The sequence below is a fragment of the Phodopus roborovskii genome, unplaced genomic scaffold (assembly GCF_943737965.1).
Source record: "Phodopus roborovskii unplaced genomic scaffold, PHOROB, whole genome shotgun sequence".
NCBI classification, from domain to species: Eukaryota; Metazoa; Chordata; class Mammalia; order Rodentia; family Cricetidae; genus Phodopus; species Phodopus roborovskii.
The window spans coordinates 7,242,596-7,251,773 of NW_026126540.1; positions in this window are offsets into that span (position 1 = coordinate 7,242,596).

Below are 9,178 nucleotides of genomic sequence, written 5' to 3' on the forward strand. Positions count from 1 at the left end.
AACAATGTGTTATTATAATCCAGCCAAATTCCTTCCTTTGACTATACACATCAATGCCTATAAGGAGACTTAAGGAAATAAGAATAAAAAAAAATTCAATTTTTCTAATTATCCTCAGTGATTTAATGAGTGGATTTTTTTTTAATGGTGATCTTATTTAGAAATTCAGGTTTCAGCTTGTCTTTAAGCTGTTTCACATTTCAGAAGGAAGTCCCTAATGTTTGTTCCACCAGTAAATAACTTCTGCCCACTTGATGAATATTATTGTCACTCACTGGGGAATTTCTGTAACAAGTCACAATATGATATTCTTCTCTGTATTATTCACTGAAGCATACAAGCAATATATTCCATTCTGCAAGAGAACAGAGGAAGATTATTTGAGAGTATAATTTACTGAATCATTTGTTTCAAATGATATTCATGAGATAGACTAAACTTCTTAAACACTTTGAGAAATATGAGAAAAAAATCTGCATTTCTTTTAGAAGTCAACTTATACTTGCTAGAGATATTTCTTGTGCCTCATCTATGCAAGAGGGACTTGAAGATCCCATTAGCATAATTGCATGTATCCTTCAAGCCTCCAGGAGAAATTAAATATACTGAAATTTAAACTGTGTTTGAGTTTTCATTTAAAAAAAAAGTAATTTAGCTAAATAAAATACAACAGAATCAACAAAATTATGTCACATAGGAGATTCATGCCATCATAAATGTATGTTAAGTAGAAATAAATTCCTTCATACATTTAAAAAGGAAATACTCAGAGAAGTAAGTTTGAAATGATAAAACAAATTTTAGCAGTAAAGGGTCACACAGTTAATTTCTATAACAACTGATCATCCCAAGTAATATTCTCCAACAAATTTAATAAAAAGAAACATAGTACATAAATATTAGTGAAAAAGAAAATATGCATTGCTAACATATATAGTAATGAACTTTACCTTTTCACAGATATTTTGAAAATTATCTCTACTCTGAATATTTTCATGGGAAAAGTATATCTTTGATACAAAATAGCAGCAATTTTCTATTGTAAAGAAAAATGGCCATCTACAGATTTATAGTGATCCCCAACAAAATCCCCAACAAAATTCTTCACAGAATTTTGAAGAATAATACACAACATTATATGAAATAAACAAACAATGCAGGATAGCAAAAACAAACAAACAAACAAAAAATCCCTGTACAATAGTGGAACTTCCAAAGGCATCACGATCCCTGATTTCAAATGCTACTATAGAACTATTGTAATGAAAACAGCTTGGCCTTGCCACAAACAAAGACACATAGACCAGTGGTATTGAAGACACTTATAGTAAACCACATAACTATGAAGACCTGGTTTTTGACAAAGAATCTAAAATCATAGAATGAATAAGAATAAGCATCTTCAACAAATGGTTCTGGCATAACAGGATGCTGATATATAGAAGATTGCAGATAGATCCATACCTAATGCCATACACAAAACTAAAGATCAACTAGACTAAAAACCTCAATTAATTCAGTCATATTGAACCACTTAGAACAGAAAGTGGGAAGTAACCTTGAATGAATTGGTACAGCAGACCATTTCCTGAACATAGAACCAGTAGCACAGACACTGAAATTGACAATCAATAAATGGGATCTCCTGAAACTGAAAAGCTTCTGTAAGGCAAAGGACATAGTGAACAAGGCAAAATGTCAGCCCAAAGAATGGAAAGGATCTTCAACAACCCCACATATGACAGAGAGCTGATTTTCAAAATATAAAAAGAATTCAAGAAGCTAGTCACCAAAATTCAAAATAATCCAATTTAAAAATGGTTGCAGATCTAAATAGTAAATTCTCAATACAGGATACTGTATTGAGAATATGTAAGGAGTGAGGTTTTTCCTCCTGCTGCTGGTCTTGTCCTGCCACCGCACCAGCCCCAAATAACACACTGAGACTCTGTATTTGATATAATGCTGTTGGCCAGTTAGTTGCTTCTTATTGGCTAGCTCTGTCTTAATTATTAACCCATTTCCACGTGCTTTCATCCACCCAGGAATGGGGCAGGTATCTTGTCTCCCCAGTCTCTCCATCTTGACTCCTCCTTTCTCCTTCCTCTTACCTTCTTGTCTCCTAGTCCCTCCTCTCTTGCTTTCCTGTTGACCAACAGTGCTTTATTCATTAACCAGTATGAGAAACATATTTACAGAATGACATCTCCCATCAGGTACTGAAGAAAGTGCTCAATATACTTAGCCATCAGGGAAAAACAAATTAAAACAACTGCAGAATACCATCTTACACCTGTCAGAATGGCTAAAATCAAAAACACCAATAACAGTTTATGCTGGAGTGGATGTGGAGAAAGGGGAACACTCCTCCATTGCTGGTGGAGATGCAAACTTATACAACCACTTTAGAAATCAGTATGGGTTTCTCAGGAAAATGGGAATCAAGATCCAGCAATTCTACTCCTAGCCATATACCCAAACTATGCATATGCATACTCAAAGGACACCTGTTAAACTATGTTCATAGTAGCATTGTTTGTAATAGTCAGAACCTGTAAGCAAACTTGATGTCTCTTCAACAGAAGAACAGATAAAGAAAATGTGGTACATTTACACAATGAACTACTAATTAGTGGAAAAAATTCTTTCTAATAAAAATTCTCACTAATCTTTGTCTGCTTGTCATGTTTTTCTCTCTACCTTGGTCACCCTTGCCTGCCACAGAATTCCCCAATCTTTATTGCAACAGGGAGGAGAATATGAGTGATTCAGGAGGTGAGTTGGGATAAGAGCAGAGAAGGTGATTAAGGAAAGGGGTACCCTGATGGAAAGAGCCTTTGTGGGCTTAAGGAAAAACCAACTAAGTATCTAAGCAATAGTGGAAAGGCTACCTTAAGTGCCAGTCCTCTACAATGAGATTGATGTCTACCTTAATGCAATCCTAGAGGATTCATTCAGTTACTGATGGTAGCAGAAGCAGAGGTTCCCTTGTGCAGGAATGGGCTTTGGGAGCCTATTCCCTATATAGGGCACCTCTTTTAGCCTAGATACAATGGGGAGGGCAGAGGTTCTTCCCAAATGATGTGATCGATTTTGATGTTGCTGCATGGGAAGCCTCAACTCCCTGGGGAGTGGATTGGGGATGGGATGGGGAGATGATAGGGGGAATTGGAGGATGGGATGTAGAGAAAACTAGTATTATTATATAAAGCAAGATTGTTTTTAATTTAAATAAAAATAAACCAAAAATAGCAACTACAGTATAGGAGACAATGCCCATTGAGGTACATTCTTTTGTTATCAAACACAAATATACTGACAACTAATAGTCTCTTAATTGATGTTATAATACTTGATAAATAAAGAATAGAAACACAAATTCTTATACAAACTCATTCTTAACAAAATAAGGCTGAAACACTCATTTTAATTATCATCCTTCCTTCTGTAACTGTTCTCGTCGTCTTAGCTGGCATTTATAATGTTATTCCTCTTCTACCCATTCTGTATTTCCTCCATTTACTCCACCCTCAGCAAGCACTGCAATAGGTCTTGGCTCCTTTGTGTGTGTGTGTGTGTGTGTGTGTGTGTGTGTGTGTGTGTGTGTGTGTTATGGGCAGTGCTCTCATTCTTGAAGGTCTGGTTCCTTTCAACATGCTTGGATTTGTTGGTTTAGTTGTTTTCTTGTAATTTCCCATTGACTTTAATCATAGGGTCTGGCAGCATCTAAATGATCTCTTGTACTCCACACATAATCTTTCTTGCCAAGGTGAAGTAGCAATCCAATTTCTTCTAGCTAATCTGAATCCATCAGCCATTCTAAAACATTTTTTTTTTGCTTAGTCTTTTGTTTTAAGGACATCAGAAATTCAAAGTGGCTGAAGGAGAAATCTCAAATTCTAGTTCAATAGAACTAGAATGTATCAGCATTTAACAATTGCCAGTATGTCTATACCCACAGGTTGTCTGTGAGTGTTTTCCTGTCTTTGGTGGCATGTCAGTTGGTTTTGTCTATTTTTAGGTCTGGTATTTTTGATATCATGGGTGCAGATTCCCTACAATATGTAGAAACATAACCTTTCAGCAGATGTCCTGATACTATAACTCTTACAGTCTTTTGAAACACTCCAGAGTGATGCCTTCTGAAAGCTTAGGTCTAGAATCACATGGTAAAAATATCAGTTGAGGTGTGTATTTCTACAATAGCATTGTACTTTTGTATTCAAGACAAGGTATCTTTTGGTGAAAACATGTCACCCTCATATAGTGGTATTTGTTTTTGTGGATAATGACATATCAACTCAGAATACTTATTAAAAGACCCTGCCAGACCCATTTTGTTTGGATTTTCCAATATATATATATATATATATGTATGTATGTATGTATGTATGTATATATATATATATATTTCTCCATATATTTTTCATAGACATTTTTCAGCAACATAGAAGAAAAAAGCAAAATATTGCTCTCCAATTTTAAATGGTCCATAACTGTATAAAGAAAAATTTAATAGAAAAATTGCAAAAATATACTCACGTTTATCCTGTGATAGAAAAGCTTTCAGAGATGAAGGCCCAGGGAAGAACAAGGAGTGTGTTCTTGTAGAGTCATGCAGAACATTCCTGACAGATTAAAAGGGCTGTGCTTTTACAGTCACAAACTAGAAGCAGCCTATGAAAGGCTGTTGTATGTATTTCAGTGACAGTCTGTGATGCATTAATCCCCTCTGTTAGAGGACATAGCATTTGTCACACAAGAGTCTAGAGAGATATAACTCAAAGATAACCCTTCTTGGTTTTGTTTTATGCCTTGTTTCAGGAAAGAAGAATGAAGGGAATGCTAATATTGTTGATGTTTTTAATAATTTCTCAAATTCTCTTTGTTGACATGTTTTCTATAGCTTTCAGCAACACAATTGTGTTCCGTCTAAATGTTGTTTTCTTTAAGTTTATTAATTTCAGAATGTATTTACCTTCTTGGTTTGGTACATTATAACATTCATGATATTTGCAAAACCCAATTAAGCATTTCTCTGTCTCACTTTGAATACTATGTAAATTACCTTTGAAAAGTCAGTTTTCTCTGTCTAACTTTTTTAGAGGACTTGGTTCATGGACATTTGGCCTTCTTGTGCTTATGCAGAATATCATAGTCGAGACGATGAGTGCTGTTGTTCAGTATATTACAGAGAAAAAGCAGAGAGAGGGTTTGTAACAGAAAGGCCTGGCCAAATTAAACACACAATGACAAGTAAATAGACTCCCAGAAGTCTTCATTTTTTTCATAGTCCCTTTGACTTGTAAATTCTACTCACATTTCATCAATAAGAAAGCTATTTATGAATGCATAGATCTCATAATCTGTTTATGGAAACACCCAATGTCTTAATCTACCAGCATCTTGGGCATTTTTTTTAAAGATCTATTTAGTTATTATGTATAAAATATTATGACTGCATATGCCTGCGTGCCAGAAGAGGGCACCAGATCTCATTATAAATGGTTGGAAGCCATGTAATTGCTGGAAATTGAAGTCTGGGCCTCTGAAAAAGCAGCCAGTGATCTTAACAGCTGATCCATCTCTCCAGACTCCTTCTTGGGCATTCTTGGTCAATTTTACAGTTAATAATAGCCAGCCACTACATTGCTTCAAAAAATTATCTGTTCCCAAGTGTTTCCCTTTCTTTTTACATTCTAAAGAAATGGAATGATATAAGTATTCAGAGATCCTTGAACTATAATTATTCAGTTCTATCACTTCTAGAAGATGCATGGCTAACCTGAAGATTATTTTACACTAGCAGAGTAATTAGTATTGGTATATTTTGTCTCTGTTAAAATTTTCCGTTATGACAGTCTTTCAGGTAGGCAGTTCATAAGCAATATTCACTTCAGTGGCATAATCAACATTCATTTCAGTAATGAAGTTTTAGCATGATGGTATATACTCAGTGATTCATCAATAGTGCATAATTGTGTCAGTAGTTGTTTTAAATTGTTGATAAACTCACCAATAACATTTTCCTGAAACATAAGAAATCAGAACTATAATTTAAATTAGGTTTCCCATTGAAGTTTGTAGTAAATGAGAATTGAAAAGCAATACAAAATAATATTTTAAAACTATATTCTGTGTGCATTAGTACATTTGCCAGCACTTATACCCAAAGTAACGTTATCTTTAAAAAATAATGTAGACAGCAAAATTATGTTACTAATTTCATAAACAAAACCTGAAGTAAATCAATCAAACCTCCCTAGTTATTTTCATACAGAGGTACTGTAGCAAGTTCCTTTGCAGCAAATAATATTTCCAGAAGCTTTTGGTTAATAACTGTTAAATATTTAATGAGTCTTAAAAGCCCATGTCTCCAGCTTTGGTTTATTCTTAAGTACCTGAAGTTTTCTTGAACCTTGAGTACATTCTTAATGACCTCAGAACTGATTTTTTTTTTTGTCCTAATTTTATTTCTTCAGATTCTTGCCTTACAAAAAAAATACCAAAATATGATATCACAATTAAGAGTATAAGAAATATGACATATTATTTTTTATTTTAATACTATTGATCATTAGTCTGTAGATGTTATTATATATTTTGGTGCTGGTTTTAAATAAATAATGCTTATTTCCCAAACACATGAGTTAATGAGAAAAACTCAAGAAATGTAAAATAATAAAGGAAGTATTTTTTTCAAAGAGCATTAAATTTTGTAACTCTTTAATAATAATTATAAATAATTATAGATCTACTTAATTTCATAGTAAAATTAAATAGCTATGATTTAAAATAATTTATTATCTTCGAGATTAATGACACCAAATTATTTTACATTATATTAATTATATATATCATTGTTACTTGCTACAATGAAAATCTACTACACCTTCTCAATATGCTCTCTGTTACATAATATTACATTATTACATTTCAGGTTAAATTAAATTCAGCAGTTCTAAAATATAACACGAAAGCTACTTAACATAACAATTAATATTGAATGCCTTTCATAAAAAATCTTTAAAAATTTATATTTCTTTAAAGCATAAGTTAAAGCAAAATGTCATATACATAAATATGAATAAATCCTTCAAGAAAATTAAATTGCACATACTTTAAATTTAACTAACTTAAATGTATAATATTTATTATGAGACAATGTATAGTCAGCCATTGCTGTCATCAGTAAATATACATTAAAATCTAAAATTAGTTAACAATATAATATTATACACCATTTGTTTCAAAGTCATGGAATTCAATCAACTTAAAGAAACTGTTGATCATAAAAGTGATAATGCTTATCATGCTTACAAAAGTATTACTGAAATAAAACTCATAATTAAATCTGATAATTACTCTAGACTGTGTCCAAAAAGTAAATAAATAAACATTTTTGTATATGTTTTACCTTTCTTAAATGAATCGAAGAGTCAGAAATGCAAATTTGAAGCTTTAGAAAATGGAATAATGGGCCCAGCAAAATGGCTAAGTAAGGAATAGTATCATCTGGTAAGACTGATGAATTGAATTCATGACCCAGAATCCATTTGGTAGAAGAAAACTAAATTTCAAAAGTTATCTTCTGACCTCCACATTTGTGCTCTGACATGCAATGCCCAAGTATATACATCGCTATGTTATCAAAAAATAAAACTGTTGAAGAAATGAAAAGAGAAATAGTGACAAGAAGAAAAGCAATACATATATAATTCTATAATTCAGAAACATATCCCTGTATATTGATGATGTATAGCTTATTTTTATTCTTGTAAAAAATTGGGGACTAATTTTTGATCCATCTAGGAGAGTTATATTTATGAACACTCTTGCATATTGCTACACAATTTATGAAATTAATGTTTAATATAGTTAGAAAATAAGAAAAGCCATTATGAGACAAGCTCTTAATGAAGTCTTAACCTTCCATGGACTGTCAGCTATGAATTATGTTTCGTTTCTGTGACAAAATTCCCAAGATAATGAAACATTTTGTTCTAATTTTCAGTGGTTTCTATCCATTACCAATTTTCTTATAATTTTGGGCTTGTTGTGAAGCTTAGCATCAGTTGACAAGTATAGAATAATCAAGTTTTACATTTATCAACAACCTGAAAATAAGACAGAGAAAAAGATACAGTGACGGGACCACAGTAATGCTCTCAAGGTACACCCTCACAGATGCCAGTTTTCCCAATAAGCTCCATTTCCTCAATCTTTCACAATTACCCTTCTTTAGTGAAAAATCTTATGATAGATGGGCATTTGAGCGATATGTAACACACAGAAGTTAACATAATCATGCTAAATTATAGAATTCTTAAAGTGTGCTGGAATTAAACAATTTGCAAAATGAAGTTATTAGAACAGGAATGTCAAGCAATAAATATTTATGTGATATTTTAAATGGTCCCCAATATATCTAGTGTTTAAATAATGTTTCCCATTATACTGTATCAATTAAAATCAGTGAACAACTTCAAATAATTAATTTCAGACTCACACAAATAGTACTATGATTTTAGAACATGAAATTAAAAACCACATTGGAAAATTGAAATATTGTTTAATGGGTAAAAGCATTTGGCACTTTAGCTTGGTAACTTGAATTATTCTTCGGTTGTTCGGGACACATTTAATAGAAGAAGAGTAATCACTCTCACAATGTAGTCCCTGACTTCTACACGCACACGCACACACACACACACACACACACACACACACACACACACACACACCACACTTATACATACACAAGAGAGAGTGAGAATAAATCAATGAAATATAAAGGCAAAAATAAATATAAAAGCTGAAATACCCATTGCTCTTTTAAAACTGATTTTTTTTTTTAACTGAACAAAGTGTCTTATGCTGCCAACATCTTACTGTAATTCGAAGTCGAGTTCCCATCTTCTTAATTGTGTTCATCCCATATTTGAGCCTTAAAAAATGAAGCCCTTTGACTGGTTTTCTTTTGCATCTAAAATAATAAATTAGTAAAATCCAAATTTACAGAGACACTTAAGGGAATTAATCTTTTCTAGTAGATTAAGATGCACCTAAGTTTTCTAAAATAGGTTAGTTTAGTGATGATTATACATCAGATATTTACCAGTTTTATTTTAATGATTGTTTTGAATAGATACATATTTTCCTTAAAATATAGAAACAT